General features: G+C 38.8%; 1 protein-coding gene, 1 long non-coding RNA gene and 1 other non-coding gene across 12 annotated transcripts in view; 1 reads left to right on the top strand and 2 right to left on the bottom strand.

Annotated features, from left to right (window-relative positions):
* The window catches only part of SOX5 (SRY-box transcription factor 5), a 1,003,938-nt gene that overhangs the window by 93,738 nt on the left and 884,761 nt on the right, over positions 1 to 25,439 (top strand). The gene's annotated exons all lie outside the window — the stretch shown is intronic.
* On the bottom strand, positions 10,509 to 10,615 carry LOC122225676. Its single transcript, XR_006205291.1, has one exon. It is a non-coding gene; the product is annotated as a U6 spliceosomal RNA (small nuclear RNA).
* LOC122224351 lies at positions 13,541 to 17,084 on the bottom strand. Its single transcript, XR_006204726.1, has 2 exons — positions 16,964 to 17,084; positions 13,541 to 13,653 (listed from the first exon to the last, which is right to left on the bottom strand). It is a non-coding gene; the product is annotated as an uncharacterized LOC122224351 (long non-coding RNA).

Genomic DNA, 25,439 nt, shown 5'->3' with positions numbered 1-25,439 from the left:
TTAGCAATAGCGTGAAAGTCATAAACATGGCTGCCTTTAGTTGTTATCTGTAAATGATTTAGAGTAGTGTTTGTCAAACTGTAATGTGCATATGAGTCACCTGAATATCTTGTTAAAATGCAAGTTCTGATTCAGAAGGCCTGGGGTGGGGCCTGAAATTCTGTGTTTGTAACAAGTTGCCAGCCAGGGCTGATGTTGCTTATATACTTTGTAGAGTAGGGACCTAGGGCAGGTTCTCCGACTAAGTGCACGTTAGAATCACCTGGGAAGATTAAAACATCTATGCCTGGGTCCCATCCTACCCCAGAGGTTAATATTTAATTGAGTGTGGCTGGGTATCAGGATTTTAAAAGCTGTCCAGGTGATTTTGATATTTAGTCAAGGGTGAACATCACCGATTAGATAATGGACCTGTGAAGGTGGGGGAAAATATGTGTTTTATTTTTACTACTAATTTGGAGGTTTTAGAGAAGACACTGAGACAAATTTGTAAATAAAAAATAATTTATCAAATTTATCATTCCATTCATTAACTGCAATTATTAGTCTGCCAGTGAACATTTACCAATACTATCTTCAGTGTTTTCTTCTTTTCAAAATACTTTAAGATAGGTTGGCAGATTTAGCAAATAAAAAGATACACTGAGGCACCATTCCATGCTGTTGAACCAGAACCTGCATTTTAACAAGATATTCAGGTGATTCATAAGCACAACATAAATACTGCATGGGATACGCTTAAAAAAATCAAATTTACTTGGGTGTCCTGTGTTTTTTATCTTGCAGCTCTATTTAGGAAGTAATTAACACTTATTTCATTACAGAATAAGATGGAAAGTAGTATTCTGAGTTTAGAGAACACTTTTAATATCAAGCTTCTTGTTTTGCCTAATCTTCCTGTGTCTGCAGTGTCCACTGATCTTTAAGCCTAACGTAAAATAAAACCAGCTGATAGGCCTTAAGATGTCATGCTGCGTGTTAGGAGCAAATAAGAATGTACTGTTCTGTGTATTTATGCAAGAATGGGAGACAGCTCTACCATTGTTAGCGTGCCCATCAGTTTACATTAAAAAATTGTTTTACGTCTTTCTCCTAAATTTATTTAAAGAATTGTCACAGATTTTAAAATCCTTTTATTTAAGGAATTCAGAAGCCCCCTTGTTATAACTAAAGTGTAACAGTTTGGTTGTGCTCATAAAACGACAAATACCAGAATTCCCCTGAATGAGAATTATACAAAGTCTGATCTTACTATGAAAAAACAGCCCCACAGGCTGTAAAATATTGTGTCTATATATCCAAAACAGAAATGCTAATCTTTTAAAAATTGCTTAGATAAATTAAAATGTCAAAGTTCAGCATTGTTTCTTTTTTTTAAATTTTTTTAATGCTTATTTATTTTTGAGAGAGAGACTGTGCAAGCCAGGGAGGGGCAGAGAGAGAGAGAGAGAGAGAAAGAGAGAGAGAGAGAGAGGGAGGGAGACATGGAATCCAAAACAGGCTCCGGGCTCCGAGCTGTCAGCACAGAGCCCAACGTGGGGCTTGAACTCATGAACCGTGAGATCACGACCTGAGCCGAAGTCGGACGCTTAATCGACTGAGCCACCCAGGCGTCCCCAAAGTTCAACATTGTTAAAAGCAACATTTAACCTGGCTCATGTCAATAGCAGTCTTATGAATCACAGATAGCAAAAAAACCAGTTTATAAAAGTTTAGTCACAAAAATTAATTTTTAGGTTAAGGTAAAAAACATATCATTGACATTATTAGATTTTTCTTTCAACTGTCTCCCCTTTTGGAGTCTTTGTAACACCTCTGGTACTCTATTAAGAAGACATTCATATGCTGGTATTGAATACAGTGATTTGCGCTTTAAAATGTAGTGTTGAGAACTCTATTTGGAATGTGTTGCTGCATATAAGATTGAGCTTTAATAGTGTTATATTTCAGTCTATAAATAACTTTTACTTCCTATCTGACATTAGAACAATGTATGGCATTTGGCAAAAAGTAAACTGCCAAATGATTTCTTAAGTGCCTAGTTAAGGGATGTCATTGTAAATTTTTATCCTGGTGAGGAACACTGTAACAATATGTCTTAGCTTTACTAACCCCTGAGAGTAAATTATTTATTTTTGGCACTATGAGATCATAAATGTTAACCAACATTCTGAAAAGTTTGCAATTGTTGATTTTTAGTGAGTCAAGTTAATAAGTATATTATGTAGTGAAGCTATACTTGGGACCATCAGGAAGGTAAATTATAACCAAGGCCTCACACTTGGAAACGTGGTAAACAAGAGGGGGCGGGGTACAGAGGATGTTTATTTGTAGTCCCAGTGAGGCAGTGGGATGAACATACAGTGGCTTCAGAGTCAGATCTTACATGACCCAAATGGACCTCAGTTCCTTCATTTATAAAATGAAAGAAGAAATATTCCTTCATTGAGTCATGAAGATTAAGATAATGTTATGTAAAGTTCCTTGCATCATGCTAGTAGATATTCAGAAGAAAACGTTAATTTCTACCTCAACCATCCTGATCCCCTAAATCTCTCCAAACCCATTTGGATGATTCTCCTTCCTTGGGAGAGTTTCTAGAAATCTAAATATGGCACGTGGGAGGCTGTAAAGAGATAAACTGTTAACTGTTACTTGGCCAGACTTAAAAGCCAATGTGATTTTTTCAGGTGAAGTCTAGTTGAAGTCCATTGAGGAAAACAATTTCTTTCTTTCTTTTTTAAAAAATTTTTTAAATGTTTATTTATTTTTGACAGACACACACACACACACACACACACACACACACACACACACACACACACACACGGAGTGCGAGCTGGGGAGGGGGAGGGAGGGGGAGACACAGAATCTGAAGCAGGCTCCAGCACAGGGCCCACCGAGGACGTGGAACTCACAAACTGCAAGATCATGACCTGAGCCTCCCAACCAACTGAGGCACCCAGGTGCCCCAGGAAAATAATTTCTAATAAAGGACACCCACCTGGAAGTGAAAAGGCAGAAGAGCTGTTACCAGGACTGACTAGACACTTGATTCAATGCAAATTATTTAATTGTTCTTGGCTGAGGTTTCTTTACCTTTATAAAAGAAGTAATGTTGCATTGTAATATATCTTGGTATCCCTCCAGCTCCTCTCATTGTGATGCCTCTTGGGTCTGGTGCCTTGAGGTGCTAAGTTGGAGACTGGGAGTGCCCTTGAGATCAACAGCTGTGAGGGAATAGGCCCCCGGGACCAGGCAGAGGGAGGAGCTATACTGACATGTAGTTATCACGCAGGCCTCAACGGAACCTTGGAGATCTTGGGTACTTCTTGGCCCTTCAGAGCTTTTTGTGAAGGAGGCAAGGGTGCCCATCCTCCATCACTCTAAACCCTTCATAGGTGTGTGAGACTCTGGCCATGGCATCTCTCTTCCTCCGGGGGGCAGATCCTGAGGAGGAATCACTTAGGAATTAGCAGCAGCTAGACCATGTGGCAGCTGGAGTGAGTGCCTCCATCCTGGACGGGCATTTGACTCAGCCTCTACTGCAGAAGGTTGGTTTTCTAGCATCTTGGGGTCATGGCCTTATCCTCAGCAGAATATCAGTCTTTATTGGAGTGCTATCATTTTCAGAGATGTTTTGGGGGAAATGCTAAACTTTGGAATCTCCGGGTGTGTTTGTGGGTGTTATTTTGAACATAGGCTATGTGTGTGCATTTTCTGAAGTAAAATTAATCAAAATAATCTGATGTGAAGTCTTTGCTAAACTTTGCAAAAGTTTAAGTTTAGAAAGTTAAACTTTGCTAAGCTTTGCAGAAGGGTAGACTTATTTCTAAGAGGTCTCTCCTACAGATTTCTCCAAGAGCATCATGAAAAATGGCATTGGCTTTTAGAGTTTAGAGTTTGTAATTGTGACCAAAACAAAAAGTGCTCAAGTATAGTAAGAGGAATTAAAAAAAAAATTCAAGTAGGTAGTTTTACAAATCACTGAGAAAATCAGCCTACTTTGGAACTTAAAGAACAAAAAAAAGATTTTGTTTAGATTCTGTTCCAGTTTTGAGTAGGGGAATTCTTCTGTCTCCATGCTGTTTATTCACCTCTAGTTGGTCATTTTTCAAGTATGAGGGTGGTATGTTTCACAGATGATGTGCTGTGGATTAGCCCTCTGTGCTGGGGCCTTGTAGTGAAGGTATTTTGATGTTAGTTGAAACAGGGGGCTGAATGGATAAGACCCTCGAGAAGATAAAGCTAACTTTATCTACATCTAAAGAAGTTCAGTGTTATTACATACCAATGCATTCTTGCAAGGGTCTTACTTGGTGGAAAAGATAGTGAACCTCTGTATCCCCTTTCTTGGCCTGAAAATGGGACGTCAGGCAGCATCTAATCATCTTTCTTGTTTTTTTCAAAAAAAGAGAGAAAGATTTCTATTTGTGTCAGATTTTAGATGTCTTAATATTTTTTCCTGTCTAATTTTGCAGAAAGTGATAATAGAGTTCCTGTCAAATTAGAGGCTGCAGACTTTTAACCTATGGTGTGAAAAAAAACACATTAGTTATTATTACCATAAACGTAATTCAAATAAATATTTAGTTGTAATACCATTATGTTGAAGGGTGCATTCCAAGCATATAATTTTGCTCATTATAAATATTAAAAATTCACAATGACAGTACATTGGAGAAGAAATGAGAAAAAAAATACAGAGGTTTTTGGAGTAAGTCTTTTGCTTCCAAAGGTGGAGTTTCAGGGGCACCAGGGTAGCTCAGTCGGTTGAGCATTCGACCCTGGATTTCAGTTTAGGTCATGATCTCAAGAGCCGCTGTGAAGGGCTCTGGCTCGCAGGGCAGGCACAGAGCCTGCTTAGGAGTCTCTCCTGCCCCTCCTCTCTCTCTGCCCCTCCCTCACTCAAAACAAACAAAAAACAAAGCAAAAACACAACAATAAAGATGAGGTTTTAGTGTAAATTCCTAATTGGAACAATTGGAATGAAAGTGCCTCTCATAGGGGTGCCTGCGTGGCTCAGTCGGTTGAGCACTGGGGACTCTTGATTTTGGCTCAGGTCCTGATCTCACAGTTCTCCAGTTCGAGCCCCACTTCAGGTTCCATGCTGACAGTGCTGAGCCTGCTTGGGATTCTCTCTCTCTTCCTCTCTCTCTTTCTGTCTCTCTGCCCCTCCCCCACTCGTGCTCCCTTGCTCTCTGTCTCTCAAAAATAAATAAACCTTAAAGATTCCCATAAAGAATTGTTCATCTCTGTTAAAGAACACAAAATTATTTTCTAAAATACCATAAAACCTGCCACATGTTTGTATCTGTGAGTCAGAGACCAAAGTCAATAGGGTCAAGGGTGGATCAAAGTGAGAAATGAAAGAAGCAAGTAGAAAACTCACTGTGGCCAGCCAGCCTCATAGAGAGAGCTATGAGCAAGTGATATTTCTGACCTTTGCTGAACCTGTTTAAGCCACCTGAGAATACTTGCTTGAGTATAATTGTTAAATGTGAAAATGATGTTGGATCAATCTTTAGAATTTTTCAGACCTTTATTAAGGTGATGACAATTTTGAGTGTCTCATCATTACATTTTCCAAATACCTGTAAATAGAGCACACATTTTCATAGTTCAAGTTTATGGATAAAATATCTCAGCAGGTGCATTTTCAGTGTGAAAGAGTATTTTCTCACCCAGATTATTAGAACAAGAGAATGACTGAGAAAAGAAAGAACATACTCTAGAGAAGTCCTTTCTAACATTGCTTTTAGCAGTATTATCAAATTGGGTCACAGATAATTAGATTAATTTGACTACCCTATGGTTTTATTTGGAGATATGTAATGTGGCAACTCTCTTCGCTCTTGGATATCTATAGGATATAAGAAAATGGAAATGCTAGGTCTTCAAAAATGAAACAGCTATTATGTCATGCTCAATCAGAGAGATATAGACATTGATAGAGTATCAACACCTGAAGCCACTCTATTAAAGCATGCCTTGGTTCCTCAAGCAAAAGTCACAGAAAATTGTCTCATGTTTCACCATCTAGACTTGCTACCACTTGGTTTCCTTTAATTGGCTATCATGTACATTTACCAGAAATTGGCTCTGTTTTCCAGCTGCTGGATGTAGGTGATTTACTTGTGCGTGTGTACTCAGGAGTACGCCTGCAAGAGTGTTGTTTCAAACATCATTTTTCTTAGAGAAATTACTAACCTGTGCATATCTGAATATGTGTACTACAAAGGAATTATAAAACCTAGAACGTAAGAGGCTTTCAAAGGGTCTGAGTGGCCTTAAAGACAGTATTAGAGTAGAGGGGTCATGAAAGCCCCTGGGTGGGCCCAGGTCTATAAGGTATTATTAAGTACAATTTAAGGATCATATCAAAGGAATTTAAAAATAAATAGCACAATTCTTGGTATGTGCATTTTACCCAGTATAGGGAAGCTTATAAACCCACATCTTAATGCCCCTTTGAGTAGATTGCATTTAGGTTTAGAGCATAACCACTTAAGTATGTAGCTTTGTTCAACTTCTTAAGAAATCAGGGTTGTTATTGTTTTTGTTTGTTTTTTTGTTTCTGTTTATGTCCCATTGTAGTGGTTTTTTTTTTCTTTTAGGAAAAAATTTCCAGCACTTAACTTTGCTTTTCTGAACTCTAACAGACATTTATGGTTATCTAATTACTGTAACCACGTATTTCCTGAAATGTTGTTCACGAGTAGTTTTAACCACAAATACAGATGCTCTAATTTCAGATTTTCTGAATTGGGTCCACTGCATCATCAGGGGAAGGTTCATGTAAATCTAGAATAAATATTTTAAAAATATAAGAATGAGTACTTTAAATGTGAAAGAAGATAAATGTAACATTCTTCTGAAACAAGTCTAGTAAGGATTTTAAGTTTTTAAGACTTTCTATTTAATTACTTTGCATTGAAGCCAGCTGGTTTGGTAACTTTCATGACCTTATATTCCCTGAATGTTCTCATAAATCAAAGGAAGAATATGCTCAATTCTAACATTAGTCCTGGGGAAAATTCCATATTTGAAAACAAAAGAAAGAAAGGTAGAATCAAGGTTGCCTTGGGAATTTTGAGGGCCTTGGTAAGGTTAATTGGAAGGGCATAAATTCCTTTATCCTCAGATTTTTCTTTTCCTTTCTCTTTTCTCCCCCTAAGCTTTCCTGCCCTCTAACCCATCAATTTCTCTTGCAGCTTGAGCCTTCACACTTCAACATTGAACTTGGAGATATAAAAATATTCTAACAGGCAGGGGGATGGCCTTGATGATCTCTTAAAGTTCTTTTTAGTGTTCTATTTTAAATTCCAATGATTGAATAGAAGCTCAGGGGTGAAATGGCCCTCTGGAGGTCATCAGCTGTAGCTCCCTCCATGTAACAATGCCTCCTACTTTCTGGGAGTTGGCATTAACAGCCAGTCCCAAGGGACCTCTTTATTCTCTGAATTTCTTCAGCACTATGGACTGTCTTATTGACCAGTTGGTGAAGGAAGTGCACATCAGACTTGAGAATTTTTCGAGCTATACATTTTACCTTCTTCGTAACTTAGGTTTTAAATATATAAATCATTGCTTGAGTGAACCACTCTTTTGAAAGAGATCTATGTTAAAGATTTCAGGTGTTGTTTTGAGGTGGTGGGGAGTTTCTGGTGGATGAGAATTGAAGGAGGTCAGAATCCATTGAGATCAAGCAATTCAACAAATGTTATTTGAGGACTTCCAAGTAAGGGGTTGTAAACTCTAATGCCTCAGAAGACAAGGATGGTAACATAAATCTTGGATTAAACTCTATGTAAGGCAATAGGGATGGTGTGAGGCCTGAGGCATTTGGGACCTGGTGTGAGGATTCTTGCCTTAGCTGTTCTGCCCAAAGCATGCCCACAGTTTGCAAACCCTTAAGTCTCTTGGCATGGTGTATGTTCCATCTTGTGGGAGATACTCAAGTGAACACTGACGTACAACCGTGATAAAAATGACTATTCTAGTGGTGGCTACCATTTACAAAGTGGCTACTAGGTCTCAGGGACCATACCGCTCTTTTTCAATCCTTACACTTATCCTATGAGATCGTCCTGTTCAACTCTGTTTCAAAGATGGGAAGGTGGAGCCCCAGAGAAGATCAGTTACTTGTGCATAGTTACTCCTTTAATAATTGTTGGAGGCCAGATTAAAATTGAAGTCATCCAACTTAGCAACTTCCCAAACCTGTGGTCTTAACCATTATTCAGGTATATCTCAGGCTATCTTCTGTGAGATGTTAATGATATCTGTTTTTTTTTTTTTTAAATAGTTGATGATTCTGCGATCAAATAATGAAAACAAAATTTGGGTTCCAGAAACTTAAATCCTACACAGTACTTACCATGGGACTTTTTCCAGATCCGTTAATTTTACTGTGTTGTGAATCCCCCAAAGTAGTATATATATTTCGCAGTATTTCCCAAGCTCATGTGAATTGTACACATTGTCTCAAGTCCTGGTGTCCTAAGGAACCAAATTTGAGAAACTCTTATCCGTTAATACCTAGCTCTCTCACTGAGATGAGGGTTGTCATTAAAGACCAAAGTATTTTGGGTGCACACAAGATAGAAGTTAATCAGAGAATGCATCAAAGGGAAGGTAACATTTGTCATTGGGTCTTAAAAGTGGATAATGGTTTCACAAATTATATTTACATGGATGATATTGGGCATTAGAGAGCATTCCAGGAGAAATGATTTTAGTCAGGCAATATTGCAGACATACACACAGAGACTGGAATGTGCCAAGGTGAATTTGAGAAATGTTGAAGAAAAATAGGAGACAAGCATCATTTGATTTTTATTATGAATTAACTGTTCATTGTATTTTAGAAGATTGGTTTTATTTTTTCGAATATTAGAAAAGTGCACTTGAACATTTCAAGTCAGATGACACATGAGTCATCATCTCTCATACTATTAAAATTACTCATCGAGCAAATATTTACTGACTGCTTATTATATTCCAATTCTGTTTTGCGTGCTGAGGCTACACTGTAAATAAGGTATACAAGCTTCCTGTTCTCAGACAACTCGCAGACAAAAGCAACACGAGACCATGTCAACTAGTGATAAGTACTATGCAGAGAGATAAAACGTGGTGAAGAGTGCCTTAATGGCTATTTTAGAATAGCAAGAAGGAACCAGACATTTGAAGATCATGGGGATAACATATTAGGCAGAGAGAACAGCTAGTGCAATATCCCTAAGGGAGAAACCAATTGAGGTTATTGAGGAATAGAGAAAAAGCTAATGTGGTTGGAGCATGGGCAAAGAGGAAAATGGTAAGAAGAGTTTATAGGGATTGACAAGAACCAGACCACAGAGTAAGGAGTTAGAAATTTTTTGAAGTGTGATGGTAAACTATAAGAGATGTGTAAGAAGTGTGTGTGTAAGAAGATGTGACCATGTGTGTGTGTGTGTGTGTGTGTGTGTGTGTGTTTTGCACACATGGGCACATAATCTCTGGCTGCTTTGTGGAGAATAAATTTCAAGGAGAAAGCGTAGAAGCAGGGGCACCAGTTAGGAAACCATTGCAATGGTCTAGGTAGGAAGGAATAGTTTAGACTAGGGTTGGTAGTTAAGATGGAGAGAAGTTGACAAACAAACATATAAGGTTTTTAAATTATTTACTTATTTTTAATTTTTGTTTTTTAACAGTGTTTAAATTTATTTATTTTGAGAGCGTGAAAGAGAGAGAGAGAAAGAGAGATCATGAATGGGGAGGAGGGGAGAGGGAGAGAAAGAATCCCAAGCAGACTCCCTCCTGTTAGAGCAGAGCCCAATGTGGGGCTCAGTCTCAGGAACTGTGGGATCATGACCTGAGCCAAAGCCAAGAGTCAGATGCTTAACTGACTAAGCCACCCAGGTGCCCCTTAATTTTTGTTTTTTTAATGTTTATTTTTGAGAGACAGAAAGCCTAACCAAGCATGCTCTAGCAGGGGAGGGGCAGAGAGAGAGAGGGGGACAGAGGATCCCAAGCAGGCTCCATGCTCTCTCCCAGCAGAGAGCGCGATGTGGGGCTGGGACTCACGAACCGTGAGATTATGATCTGAGCCGAAGTCAAGTCGGATGCTTAACTGAGCCACCCAGGTGCCCTAAATTATTATTTAAAAAATGTTTTAAGGGTACCTGTGTGGCTCAGTCAGTTAAGCATCTGACTTTGGCTCAGATCTTGATCTCACGGTTCGTGAGTTTGAGCCCCCACATCAGGCTTCATGCTGGCAGCTCAGAGCCTGGAGCCTGCTTCAGATACTGTGTTTCCCTCTCTGTCCCTCCCTTGCTCACGCTCTGTCTCTGTCTCTCAAAAATAAATAAACGTTAAAAAAAAATTAAAAAAAAATTAAAAATGTTTTAAATTGAAGTATAGTTGGCAGTATTTCATTAGTTCCAGGCATATAACTTAGTGATTCAACAAGTTCATATGTTGTGCTATGCTCACCACAAGAATAGCTATCATGTTACTATACAAAAAATATGGAACGCTTCAAAAATTTGTGTGTTCTCTTTGCACAGGGGCCATGCTAATCTTCTCTGTATTGTTCCAGTTTTAGTGTATGTGCTGCCAAAGTGAGTACAACATACAGGTTTTTGAGGCTGTGCTAATGAAATGGATGTAGGAGATAAATGGACAGAGATTAGGTATAGATTGGTATTTGTTGATGAGACTGAGGGAGGTTTAGATGGAAAAACAAATTTTGTATTGGGCGACTTGAATTGGAAATGTGTATCAGACGTTCCAGTGGAGGGGTCAAATAAACAATTGGATAGGTGAATCTTTTTTTTTTTTTAATTTTTATTTATTTTTGAGAGGGAGAGGGAGAGGAGGAGAGGCAAAGAGAGAGAGGGAGACACAGAATATGAAGCAGGTTCCAGGCTCTGAGCTGTCAGCACAGAGCCCAGCGCGGGTCTTGAACTCACAAACCATGAGATCGTGACTTGAGCCGAAGTCAGACGCTTAACCAACTGAGCTACCCAGGTGCCCCCAATAGGTGAATCTTGAATTCAAGAGTGAGGTCTGTGCTGAAGAAGTATGAATATGTTACTCCATATTATTCTATTAACAGAGTTGAGAAGGTCTAACTACTATCTACCTTATAATACATTTTAAAAGGTAAAATTAATAAATTCCTTAATAAAAAATTAAAAGTGAATAGAATATACAAATTACTATAACCTTGATGTGGGGCACTACCAGTTTTATCAACAGTTAAATGCTGGTAGAGAAGCAGGAAGACATTAAATTTTTGTATTGAATACCTAGAAAGTCCCGTGGAGTTCAAATATCCATCTCGTCTTCTACAACTGCTGGACAAACATCTTTCCAGCAGAAGCTTGAATGCTCAATATTGGAAGGGCATGTGTTTGCCTCTCAGGGCAGGCAATGCTAGGTTTAAAATGTTCTTCCTTTTCTTGAATAGATATTTTCCCACTCACAGTCTTCCCTCCATTTTTACCAAGTGCTGCAGTTTCAGACTTAGGAGAAGGTCCAATACTCACTCTTTGTAAAAAAAAACCCCTCATGTATTTTGAGATAGCTGTTTTGCTTTCCTTGTTTCCTAGGTTAAGTATTCCCAGTATTTTTAGTTGTTTCTCACATGTCATGAGTTTAAGTCCTCTGTCCATTCTGCTTACTCTCGTTTCTGGAGCATTTTTCTGCATTCTTCTCCAAGCATGGCACCTAGCAGTACTGTGTTCCCCATAGCACTATGGCTGTGTTTCAACAAGACTGAGTGAAGGAGGCCTTTGGCTTCCATTTTTTAGATGCCATACTTTTGTTGATGGGAACCAATCCAAGGTCCCTATGATTTTTTTTAAATAAAATAACCTTTAATTTTATAATAGTTTTAAATTGTAAAGTTGAAAGACAGTATGGAGTTTCCATATATTCTCCATCCAGTTTCTCCTGCTGTTTACATTTTATATTACTGTGCTATGTTTGGCACAACTAAGTAACCAACATTGGCACGTTGCTATTAACTGTCTACTTTATTTGGGTTTCCTTAGTTTGTAGGGAAATGTCCTTTTTCTGTTCCAGTATCTCATCCAGGATACATTCTACATTTAGCTGTCATGTCTCAGTACTTTCTTCTGAAGTGTAAGAGTTTCTCAGATTTTCTTTGTTTTCCATGACCTTGGCAATCAGGTATTTTATAGAATGTCTCTCAATTTGTGTTTGTCTAATTTTTTTTTATGATTGTACTGAGGTTATGGGTTTTAGGGAGATCACAAAAATGTACTATTTTTTACTATATCAAGGGCACTTACTGTCAACTTGACTTATCACTGACACTAACGTTGATCACCTGGCTATGATTTCTCTATTGTGAGGTTACTTTATTCCCTTTCTATACTGTACTCTTTGGAAGAGCAGTCCATACTCAAGATGTGAATAGTTAAACTCCATCTCCTTGAGGCAGAGTATTTACATAAATTGTTTGGAATTCTATATGGGAAATTTGTCAGTTTCTCCCATTTATCCATTCAATCATTTATTAAAAATAGTGTGGACTCATGGATATTTGATACTTTGGATTATAATTCCATACTATATTATTCATTTTGTGGCTCAAATTGTTCCAGCTTTGGCCATTGGAAGCTTTTGCAGGTTGGCCTCCATGTCCATTTGACATACCCCCACCATTTTGTTTTACCCTATTCTTTTAAAATCTGTGCTTCTCTCACTCATGAATCTCCTATCTTATATTGTGCTGTCGTTGGGGGGGGGGGCGGTTGTGGGTATAAAAACAAGCCTTATGATTGGTCTCGTTAAATTTCACTTTCTTAGAGCTTCCTGTTATCATCATCTCTTGCCTACTAGAGCAATAGCTTCTTCTTCTTCTTTTTTTAAATGTTTATTTACTTTTGAAGGAGAGAGAGAGGGCATAAAGGAGGAGGGAGAGGGAGACACAGAATCTGAAGCAGGCTCCAGGCTCTGAGCTGTCAGCACAGAGCCCAATGCGGGGCTCAAAGTCCAGAACCATGAAATCATGACCCAAGCCAAAGTCGGAGGCTTAACTGACTGAGCCACCCAGGAGCCCCATAGAGCAATAGCTTCTTATATGGTTTCTGAACTTCCATTCTGACCACCTCCCCCTGTAGTATTTGGTTCTTGGAATATCAGCCAGAGTGATCTTTCCAAACAAATCCATTATGTCTCTTCCATGTATCAATGCATAAAGCTTTGACTATTGCTTATGTCTCTGATTTCAACTCTTAACCTTGATATCTTTCACTCGGTATGTTTCAGCCAAATGAGTATCCTCTCCAAGCTTATCCAAATGAGGCCTTTTAGCATTGGTCCTCTCTGACTGGAATATTCTTCTCTCATACCTTCAAATGGCTGATTTTTTAACTTGCTATTGAGCCCTTAGCTCAAATGCCACCTTTTCAGGAAGGCTTTCTCTTGAATTCAGTCTAAGGTAGCTTCAGTTTCTCTTTATCATAGTGCCATGTTTTTGTTTTCTTCATAGCAGTCATCATGACAGGATATTTTCATAATAGATTTTTTTTAGCCATTTATTATCTTTCTGCTTCTCCCACCATTAGAATGCAACAGGGTCTTGTATCTCTTGTTCACAGCTATATCTTCAGTGCATAGAGCAGTTCCTGGCATCTGTGAGAAGCTCAATATATATTTGTTAAATGTCAGTTGCCAGTGTCTTCTGAGTAACACTTAATCTTTGAGGTCTCCATAATCTGGAAAGTCCTGTGCTGTGATACCTTTTTTACTTCATGTTATTGCCTGTTGTAGGATTGTATTGTACAGTTCTGATTAAGATTGTATAATAATTCTTTAGATAACATGTTGTGCCTGTCCTCGTGAATTTTCGTCTTAGAAAATAAAGCCAGCCCTGTTTGCATCAACACTTGCTTCTAGCCTATAAATCCAGGCCCTCCCTATGTGCCCCCATTCCTTTGTAGATCACCAAGACAAGATGAGAAAGAGAAAACGTGGAGCCACCAAAAATTTTCCTTCCAACTATCAATTATGGTAGCTGTTCTCTCTGGATATAGTTGTCCAGCATTTTATAACCTTAGCTATTTATATTATTTTTCAGCTGATATCTCTGCCTTGACCTCAACAAAATCATCATGAGGTATCTCAACTGATGCCCAGTATGGTATATCTGATATGTTCTTTATGTTACCACTTTAACCCATTCTGACTCCTTATGATCCTTATTTCCTGGTCTTAATGTTCAAGTTATTTCTTTAATAATGAGTCTCTCTTTGGATCTACATGAAACTCAGCAGTCTGTTACTATGAAATATATTTTTCTTTTTGCCACATTTTTTTTACTCTCCTTGGACTCCTACACAATTACAGAATTAATAAAATATTTATCAAGCTTCTCAAGAAAACATGTTTTACTGTGTTAAGGGATATGCAGTTAATTAGATATATTTGATACCAGATATGACCACCAGATAGCTTCCATGAGATACAGAGGGACTTCACAGTCCCTATAAAATCACTTACTAATTGACAATTCCTCATTTAAGTCAATGACTCATTATCATTTTGACTTAAACACAAGCATTTTGTAACAGTATGAGTACTTGTGACTTGCTTCCAGTTATAATGGGAATTGCATTAGAAACTAACACTAGCCCATGGAAGTGCCTAGTAGAATCAGTCACTACGTTTTAATCTCATTCGTTCAGAGAGTGGGAAACGTTATCATCTAGTGCCTATTTTTTTGTGGTGTTGCCTTTGTCTGCTTCCTTTGGAAACATACTCTCAGCCTCTGGTATTTGCATCTATGAGGTTTATTGTTGTGTGCTCTTGGGAACAATACCTATGAGGGGTGAGGGAAGCAGGATGGGCAGATGGAGAGTTTGAATTGAGATGCAGTTGCAGCAGAGGACACAGCCAATCCTATGGGGAGCTCTAGAGCTGGGCTGGCCATTCGGAGTTATCCTGAGTTGAGGTAGGGGGCTGTCCTTTGTACCTCTTTATTTAGCAGTCATTAGACATTTGCTGCCCCTGGGGAGGAGTTTAGCCTCCAGCGAGGCAGCTCCCTTCAGCGGAGCCAGTGCCCAGAGAGGGGATCAGCTGTGAGCTGTTAGCATTCAGTGCTGCCAGCAGCTGGGACAGTGAGTGCTTCAAACTGAAGGGAAGATCTTTAGTTATTGGGTGAATAGTACACAAGAGCATCTTCTACGGGTAAATTCGTATAAATTTCATGTCCCATTGCTAACTTTCTATTTCTGTGCCATTTGCATTCACCCTCGAAATATTGCATTCCCATTCTTGCCCAAGCTCCTGCATCTACCTTGAATATGTCCTTCAATTTCCTCATGTATAGAGTGGGAATCATAATACACACACATGCAAACACACATACACACAAATACAGTGGCCTGGCTTATAGGTGAATGCTTAATAGGAATGTTTCTTCTCTTCAGACTTTGAAATGCATCTTTAACTTGGCTAAGTCCCTAATGATTAGGTTTTACAGACCCCTATTCCTCTGTTTGAAAGGGAATAGTTCCTTGTCTTTTATCCTAGAGATACTTCAAGAAGGTTGTAGCATTGAAATATGAAATGCGTTTAGAGAACCTTGAAATATCAGCAACCTCCTATCCCGAACTAGCTCAGTTCCTCATACCTCCCCGATATCCACTTCCTTGTTAAACACTAGTTTAAAGACTGTAGGTTTCTGGAAGCTTCTCAAATTTCTGAATATGGAATAATAAGTGAAGGATTTATTGACCAAGTCCTGTATTTATAGTTGACAAGAAAGCAGTACATTTTGCAGCTATTGTAGGTAGCACTGTACTAGAATGGGTGTTGAAAAAGCCTGCTTTACCGTGTTATTTCAAAACAGTTTTTCCTCTAAAGAAAACTCCAGTCTCAGCCTGTTATATTGATAATGCACAATAGCATCTGATTTGAGTCAATACTGATTATTGTGCAGCCTGGCCTGCTAGGAGATTTTATCCTTCCTCCAGCTATCCAGTCTCAGTGCTTCTTTATCAAACATCTCTAAAACTATGACAACTCATTCTTGTTCTAGCATCTTACATGTGCTGAACAAAACGAACAGATACTTGAGTGACATCAACATCAACAATGTATGTCCCTTCTTTCTAGCGACCTGTTTTATATAAAGAAGAAGTAAATTGTCTCTCTCATTCTTGTTCTAGCATCTTACATGTGCTGAACAAAACGAACAGATACCTGAGTGACATCAACATCAACAATGTATGTCCCTTCTTTCTTTCTAGCGACCTGTTTTATATAAAGAAGAAGTAAATTGTCTCTCTAAGATATGACAGAATCAAGTTGGTTTGGTATGCTAAGGCAGATCACACTTACTGGCTGGTACTATGGATTCAATCAGTGATCTTTAGCAGGGTGTCATGAAAATCACTTAATTCATGTAGTATCTTAGGTACTCATGGAAAGAAAGTGATATTATGGTAACCATTATACAATATTTTCACTTCTCTCTTTACTTCCTGGCCCCATCTTGTCCTTTTAGGTTTTGAGGCCCATAAAAGATGTTTTAAAAAACATAGCACAAAATGGAAAAAAAAATGAAAATTTGGGGGTGCTTGGGTGACTCAGCTATTTAAGCATCTGACTGTTGACTTCAGCTCATGTCATGATCTTGAAGTTTGTGGGATTGAGCTCCATGTTGGGCCCTGTACTGATGGTGCTGAGCCTGCTTGGGATTCTCTCTCTCCCTCTTTCTCTGCCCCTCCCCTGCTTGCACTTTCTCTCTCTCTCAAACATTTTTTTAAAAGGCTTCAAAACTTGTATATTGTAATGTCTTATGGAAAGAAATGGTTAGCATATGATATCTCAGATCATGTCACTTTGTAGAATACTTCTATAACTTCTCCTCTCCCTCAGAATAAAAGCTAATGTCCTTATAATACCTATGATCTCCTGACCCTTCCCATTCCCTAGTTACCTCTTTAACTCATTATGAACCATTCCACTCCTTGTTTCCTCTTCAACATCCACCCTAGTTTTCTTCATATTCATCTAACTTACTGGGATGGCTCCCACCTCAGGACCTTTGAATATGCTCTTTGCTCACACACTTCTCGGTTAAGTGAACGGTTACTCTCTTACCTCCTTCAAGCCTGATCAATTGTGACCTCATTAACTTCTCCTCTTATGACTTTTAAACCCTAAAACAGCAGACCTCCCCCTGCTGCCCCAACCCCTCACAATACATCTGTTTTCTTTGCTTTATTTTCTCCTTGTATGGACCATGTTCTCATACACATATGCTTCATTATTGTGTTGATTGTATTCTCTGCTCACTAGAATGTAATGTTCATGGGTGCAGGGAGTTTTGTGTGTTCTGTCCACTCACAAATCCGTAGTGCCTAAAATCATTCCAGAAACTAAATGAGTGCAAATAAAAGGACATAATCTACATTGAAATGGACCTAACAAGACAGTAAATATAGGCTGAACTGTGATTGATGTAGGATTGCATTTTACCAGTATTCAAAATGTGTCTCTTTGACAGATCTCAGGAGCTCAAATTGTTTTTTAGAAGTACCTTTGTATCTGTAAAGCATTTGCCTTCCTCTGTTAGCTACTTTTACTTCTTGTTTTGCCTGTTGCAGCATATAGTTCAATTTTTCACACCTTGTTTAGACTTATGTGTTTACTGTAACTCTACTGTTTTAAGTTTCCTACCTCCTTAAATCCACAAAGCACTTCAAGAAAGGATTTCCATGTATTATATTTTTGTTCAGAAGGCCTTATCTCAGGCAGACATATTTGCCCATTTTCTTTTTTATTAAAAAAAAAAAGTTTTATAATCATTATACATGCAGAAGGGTGTTTCAACAGACTGGGTTAGTATCTCTCCATGAAACCACACACAATAAAACAGTTTCCTAAAAAAAAGTTAACAATGCATAAAATGCTGATACAGTGCTTCAGAACACTTAATTATTTCTTTTTCCCCCCATTGTTTATCATTGTTTTGTCAACTTTCCATATCACTACCCACAATGCTTTGGGTTCGGTTTTCTTTGAACATTCCTTTCCTCTGAACTTGCCATGAACTTGTGCCTGTAGCATGCCGCCACAGAATGCCACAGCCACTTTGTAAAGGGGAAAAATCAACCCTTTTGTCATAAAAGATGCTAAAAAACAAGCTCATAATATAAAATAGTAAACACACTTGTCCAACAGCTGTTTTAGGTTGAAGTATGGTTCTTGGTTTAAAAGAAGGTTAGTGTAATAGTTTGCACATACTCCAGGAGAATCAGGAATCTAGTGTTTGTAGGGAGGAGGAAGAGAGAAAAGAATTATGTTTCATAAGATTAGGTGGACTGTAGGAGGAGAAAGATTGCATGAATACCAAATATGATACAAGAGAGGATGGAGCCCCTTATCACACATGCAGTGTAGGATGTTGTAGAGGATTATTTGTTTTATACAGAAGGACAGAGGAGGAATTTTTTTTCTTTTCATTTCTGATTATTTTTCTGCTTCCAGGGTTATATTAGGAAATTATTGTTCCTTTCATCAGTGTGTCAGGAGAGAGGCTCTGGATTGGGAAATAAATCCCAGGTTCTCATCCTAGCCCTACCAGTGGAAAAAAGTAAATGGGAATTTCCTACGGTAAGAATTCTTTCCCAACTTGCAACCTCAGATGATTATCTGGTAAAAGGTGGATCCATGAACTTTGTGGGATGTGGCCCAAATCATAGCAAAGTCATGTTTTTCAAAACCAGGATATGCAGTAATTTCACCTATATAACAGGTCATTATATTTGACTTACTGAGTTGTATGAGAGCTGTGGCAGGGCTCCAAAAGGACCAAGAATAATGTGGGTCAAACCGTCTCTTCAGGATTTGCTAGGAGACTGAGAAATCTCATTTGTGTGCTTATTTTGCAGCTTGCCTCTCTCTCACCTGGAGAGGGTATGTGAGGGGCAGAGGAAGGAAGAGTATAATAGGATTGATGAAGAGTCTGGTAGTGAGAATTCCAGTTTAGAGAATTAAGGCTGCATGGGTATTGCTCTCGTTCTTCCCTCTTCTTCACTCCTGCTCCCACAAAACTCATGTGGACAGGATGTGGGGGAACCACTCAGGGAGCTTGGTGTATGGGCTGGCCTATGGGAGCATAGGTTCTGGTGCCCATCATAAGCATGCAAAAGTCAGAAGGCAAGAGCCCATGGCAAAGAGACAGGGTTGCAGTAGGAATAAGCCCCATTTCCACAACTAGTAGGAAAAAGTTGTGGTCTCCTGGAGATTGGTGATATGTGAATCCTCTAGAAGGGAGCCAATTATGGCGTCTTCAGCCACTGCCTCTCTCCCCACTCCCACCCCTACTCTGAAGAATTTCCTGTCCAGAGGAAGACACCCTTAGCAGAAAGACTAGAGCTTGGTGGTCTGATGTGGGAGCTGAGGGGGTTCCTTCAGTCAGCATTTATGGCATTGCCAGTGCCCAAGAACCACAGCAAGGTGATTCTCTAGGGATTCATAAAACACACACTACAAGGAAGAGCCAGTATTGAGACACTGGCCAGTAGCAGAATATGGCTGTCCAAGCCAAGAAAGACTTTTTTTTTTTTTTTTAGTCCTTTACCTCTTGCCTTTCTCTTCTTCTCCATTTAGTCAGCAGTCTAAATTTGACTCAGATTTTTACTGACTGAAATTTCAAATTGTCCCCATCTAGGATGTTTCCTTATTTAACAGATATTTATTGAACAACAGGCAGTATGTGCAGGGCATCATGCTAGCACATATATTTCCTGATTTCGAGGGCTATGTCTAGCAATGAGTTTTCCCTTATTCTTGTTCTTAATGCAATTTTAATCTTCTCAAAAAGATTGACAATTGCGTAGACAGACAATTTCCACGTCTGTAAATCCAGTTTAGAATATGAATATTCCATTCCCACTTGAGTGAATAAGGTGAGAAGGAGATGGAGCTAGGAGTGGCACAGGAATAAACATGCTTAGGACAGTCTTGTTAGACAGATGGAGGGGAACCAGCACAGCAAACCAGATCACTGTATATTATTCATTGTGATCTTCTCATTTAGTTGCTGAGTTGTTTAATTTTAGCTCTTGATGGTGCACCATAAAGGAACTGCTTTTGCTCATTTGTTTTAGTAAATATTTATTGGTCAGATACTATGTGCAAGTCATTATGGTAGATGCATGTCTTTCCTGCCCTCAAGAAATGTCGAATCTAGTGGAATAGAGGGATTCCCTTGGTACAGATTCCTGCAATATTCAGAAACATAAGATCAGTGAGGTGTGAATGGGATTAGGAATCTCTTCTTGAAAATGATGAAGACCCAATTTGTTTGTTTTTTTTTTTTTTTTTTTTTTTTTTTTTAAATTTTTTTTTTCAACGTTTTTTATTTATTTTTGGGACAGAGAGAGACAGAGCATGAACGGGGGAGGGGCAGAGAGAGAGGGAGACACAGAATCGGAAACAGGCTCCAGGCTCCGAGCCATCAGCCCAGAGCCTGACGCGGGGCTCGAACTCACGGACCGCGAGATCGTGACCTGGCTGAAGTCGGACGCTTAACCGACTGCGCCACCCAGGCGCCCCGATGAAGACCCAATTTGAAATAAGTTAGGCAAAGAGGATATTTATGGGCTCATATCACGAGGAAGTTCAGGAAATGACACGTTAGGCACAACTAATATCATCAGGACAGAGTATACGTCCCTCTTCCCATTACTCTGCTCCTCTCCATATTAGCTTTGTGCACAGGCAGCTTTCTTCTTACAGAAGCAGCTCTAGGCTATGACACTCTTTTAACTAGTATTTCCAGAGAAAGAGTGTATAGTGTTGTTGTTGTTGTTTGGTAGGCCCAGGAGGTTTCTTATGACTGGCCTACTTAGGATTCTGTGCCTTTTTTGAATCATTCCAGGTGGCCAGGGAGATGGCATGCTTCCATTGAGCTGTCCTCAGTTAAATGCCTCCATGTTTTGGAGTGGAGGTGGCTGGTTCCAGTCAAGTTGCTTGGAATGTATTCTCTGAAAGGAAAGGTGTCCTTTTACCAGGAGAGAATGGAAGGGAACATATGCAGGCAATACCACATCTCCATTAGTTGGTGGAGGGGCAGTGCCGAGAAGAGAGGGGTCTTTCTGGTGAGTGCAGAAAATGTCCACGAAGTAGTGCTAGTAATAGCTCAGCTTTTGAGATTTCAACAAAGGGTCTGTTGGGACACAGAGGATGGCTTCCCTCTCAGGCAGAGGAGTCAAACCATGACACTTACAAGGCTTAAACAAATTCATACAATGCCTTGTGACTCTCTTTCTATACATAGCCCTAACACCTTGAAGGCAATCTATTCTCTGTAATTGTTTTCCTCGATTTCTCCCTTACCTTTCCTTCACCACCATGATCACTATTCCACTCATACCAAGTCATTTCTTCTGCTCTGGTAAAGGACACTGATGACCTTCTCATATGCAGATTGTGTGGTCTCTTTGCAGTGCTACCTGACTTCCTATCTCATAGTTTGACACTGTGATTCACGTCTTTCATCTGGGAAATTTCCCCTCTCTCAACTTCTGAGACACAGTTCTTTCCCTGTTCTGTTCTGTCCATGTGTATCTCTGAATAATCCCATATTGTCAGTGACATTGGACATGGTAGACCATGTCCTTGTTCACATTTAAAGGGCAAGAAGCTAGCATTTCAGGTTTAGGTTGAGTTTTATATAGAAAACAAAGATTTATAATGAGAGAAGTAAACTTTTGGGGAAGCATATAGAGAGAACAAGGCATACAGCTTGGTCTGCATAATTTACAAAGAAGGTCTAACGTGGGCAGAACTACTGAGAAGTCACCGAGATTCAGGAAGATGATGAGGGGCGCTGCTACATTTTCAAGTGTAGGGCTGCAAAATGAACTTGGGTTCTTACTTCTGTGATTTCCCCACCCTCCCCCTCAGTTTCCCTGCATAATCAGCCTTACATTTAAAACATCAGAGAATTCAATATTGATTACTACATCACAACCTTTAAATGGACATCTATCCTTAGCACTCTGTCATGACCAAAGCAAGATGAACAGTTCATCCTTAGCCAAGGGGCTGCTCTTATCGAGTTAACTCCCATGATCCCCTTCAAAAAGAATATTACTTGTTGATTGCTTCAAAAAGCATGTTTCGAATGTCCGTTTAACAGTACTTTTTCTTCAGTCCACTTGAAAACAATTTTAGTAATTTTTCCTACTCATTTTTGTAGAAACATCCCACTTTGCTGTGGCCAACTTCTAGGAGTAGATAATAAGCCATACGTGAGTGTGTACTACAAACCAAATTGGGTGTCTTTTGGTGCTAAAAGATAAGTCTGGAACATTTCACCCATGGAAAAATCATTAGAAACTAATACATGTTGAATTTTAAAAGGTATTATAGATTTGCCCTGGATTTTAAAAATATTTAGTGTTAATATGTCATATCATCTGTTTTGCTTAATACAAAGCCTTAAGCACTATTTTAACCATCTGAAAATAATCACCTTGATTTTCAAGCTTTTAATTTTATAGTAGATCATAAATCCTATCAGGGCATTAACTTCTGATATTTATTACCTGACATTGTCTTTATATAGATTTTTTAAAATTTCACTTTAATTTTTGAAGTATGAATACAGTTCTTATTTTAAGAAAATTAAAGATGAAATTTTTATTACAAAATAGTCATTGCAGATTGAGAAAACATCGGTGAGCAAAAAAGAAGCAAATAAAATTTGATTCACAAATAACAACTGCTGAATGCATCTAGACATTCCAGGCTTTTTTGTGGAAATATAGGTTTTTTTTTTTTTTTTTTTTTTAATAATTGGATCAGTTGTATGTGTATATTTTTTCCCCTTTAATGAACCATTATGGGGGCACCTGGGTGGCTCAGTTGGTTAAGTGTCCGACTTCAGCTGGGGTGGTGATCTCGCGGTTCATGGGTTTGAGCCCCACCTCGGCTCTGTGCTGACAGCTCAGAGCCTGGAGCTTGCTTCGGATTCTGTGTCTCCCTCTCTCTCTGCCCCTACCCTGCTCATGCTGTATATGAGCTCCACCCCCCCCCCAAATAAATAATAAACATTAAAAAAATAAAAAAAAATACGACATTATGTACGTCCTTAATCTTGTATGCAACTTGTTAGAGTGGAACTTTTTTTCCATGACCTAATTACTACTATGAACAGCATTCTGTCATCAGGGTTATTTTAAAAAATACAAATTCTCATATCCTATTGCTTTTTTAAACAATATTTATTTTTGAGAGAGAGACAGAGACAGACAGAGAGAGAGAGAGAGAGAGAGAACATGAGTGGGAGAGGGGCAGAGAGCCAGGGAGACACAGAATTCGAAGCAGGCTCCAGGCTCTGAGCTGTCAGCACAGAGCCCAAGGCAGGGCTAGAACCCACGAACCAGTGAGATTATGACAAGCCAGAGTTGGATGCTCAAACAACTGAACCACCCAGACACCCCTTATTGCTTTTTGATAATAGTAATAACAGCTAACTTTTACTGGGAGCTTCTCATGGGGTAGGCACTGTGCTCAGTCCTTCTATATATGTGATTTGACTGCTCACAACAATTTCATGAGCTTCCTGGCAATATCAGTCTTTAATGGACAAGAAGCTAAAGCAAGAGATTTATAATTTTGACCAAACTCGTAGCACTAGTAAATGGCAGAACCAACATTCAGATCCAGATCTGTGGGCTCCAGTCTGTGCTGAAAACTACAATAAAATACAGTGAGGACGTTTGGGATATATGTTGTAAGATGTCACTTTAAACATGCTTGCTTGTTCAGTGTCCTCAATCTGCTAGTCTTTGAGATTTCTGAGATGAGGTAACATTGTCACGAAGCTTTGAGGAAACCGTAAGCCAGTGGAAAGAGTGGAATAATTTCCCCCTGGTAATCAGAGAGATCTTGAAATCCTGCTAGAAAAGCACTAGAAAGTACATTGTTTTGTTTCTTTTCTCTGCTTGGGCTCTGTTACCAAGCCCCCATACCTGTCTGACTAATTTTCAAGAAGTACCATTATCATCATAAAATGCATTATCAAGTACCAAGTCATTTACCTTAATTCTTGCCTCTCTAGCCAGTCATTAGCAGCTAGTGTGGAATACTTGAATGTAACTTCCTTGTGAAAGATAGAAATTACCTTCTTGGGTACCAAGGAATGGATAGAACTTTCATAAGAAATGTAGAAAGTGATGGGAACTTTAGCATCAGTGGGCTATTTAATAGATTTAGCAATAGAGTTACCTCTCAGTTATCATCTTCTCAATGAGCTTTGTCCTGAGAAGTGAAGCATCAAGCCTCATAGTCAGAAGGGTCTGAGTTTGAACCCCAGCTTTACCAATTGCTAGCTCTATAATCTTGGGTATATTGCATAATCTCTCAGAGCCTGTGTTTTATCATCTGAAATATACACAGAGATGGATAGATGTACACTGTTTGGCTGTAGTAGACCAAAGAATATGACCTTTTTCTTAAAAACAATACTAAGACAGCTTTCTGCTTTGTATTTGCTCTTCTGTGGGATTGGGGAGCACATTTTAACCCTCTTTTCTGCAGTAAAGCTGAATTTTGGTTAAATTCCCATATGGAAAAGGTAACTTAATTATACAATTTTCAAGCATAAAGACACCTCAGATATAATCCATTTCAACACTCGGATTTCAGATATGACTAGATTTGTGGCTCAGAACTGGCAAGTAAGCTGATTAGTGGTAGAACCAAGACCCCACCATGGTTGTCTATCTTGGCATAAATAATAAAGTTACTGCTGATGGCTGTCAAAGGAGATAAAATTTACGAAGTTTTATTTTGTGAATGGTCTTTGAAAATGAGTTTTTTTTTTTTTGCCAGACAGACCTCTGTAATCCAAATGAAAATTAGAGGCTAGGAAATGTAGTTGCTAATGCATCAACAAGGAGAATACAATAAAGTCAGAAAATGATCTCTTAACTCCAAGGACTGGGATCTTTGTAATGAAGCAAAATTACTGTCCTCAGCAGAAGACCATAACTACATCAATGTGCGTGTGGTACTGGTTTTTTTTTCTGTTTTACCTCATAGAGTGGATATTTATTTTACTTTTATTGATACTTTTAGGTTTAATGAATTTTACATATTAAACACACATACTCATAAATATCATATACATGAAATTAGAATTTTCTTCACTATAATTTTGTTGCGGTTAAATTTTCATACTAGTTTTTGAAAACCTACCTTCTTGTCTTAGTGGTAATATAAGTGTGGATTTACCACTTTTCATAACTGTATTTTGAAAGCTTTATAGTCCTTTAGAGACAGACTCCCTGGAAGCCTTGCCAGTCAGCAAACACACAAGATTAATAACATGAATGATTTGATGATTTTGGCATCTTGTAAAAATTATGCATTAGATTTTCTTTAAAGAAGTGTAA

Source organism: Panthera leo, chromosome B4 (assembly GCF_018350215.1).
Source record: "Panthera leo isolate Ple1 chromosome B4, P.leo_Ple1_pat1.1, whole genome shotgun sequence".
In the NCBI taxonomy this organism is placed as follows: Eukaryota; Metazoa; Chordata; class Mammalia; order Carnivora; family Felidae; genus Panthera; species Panthera leo.
Note: the sequence above shows the minus strand (reverse complement) of the source record. Positions and strands in the feature narration are given on the sequence as shown.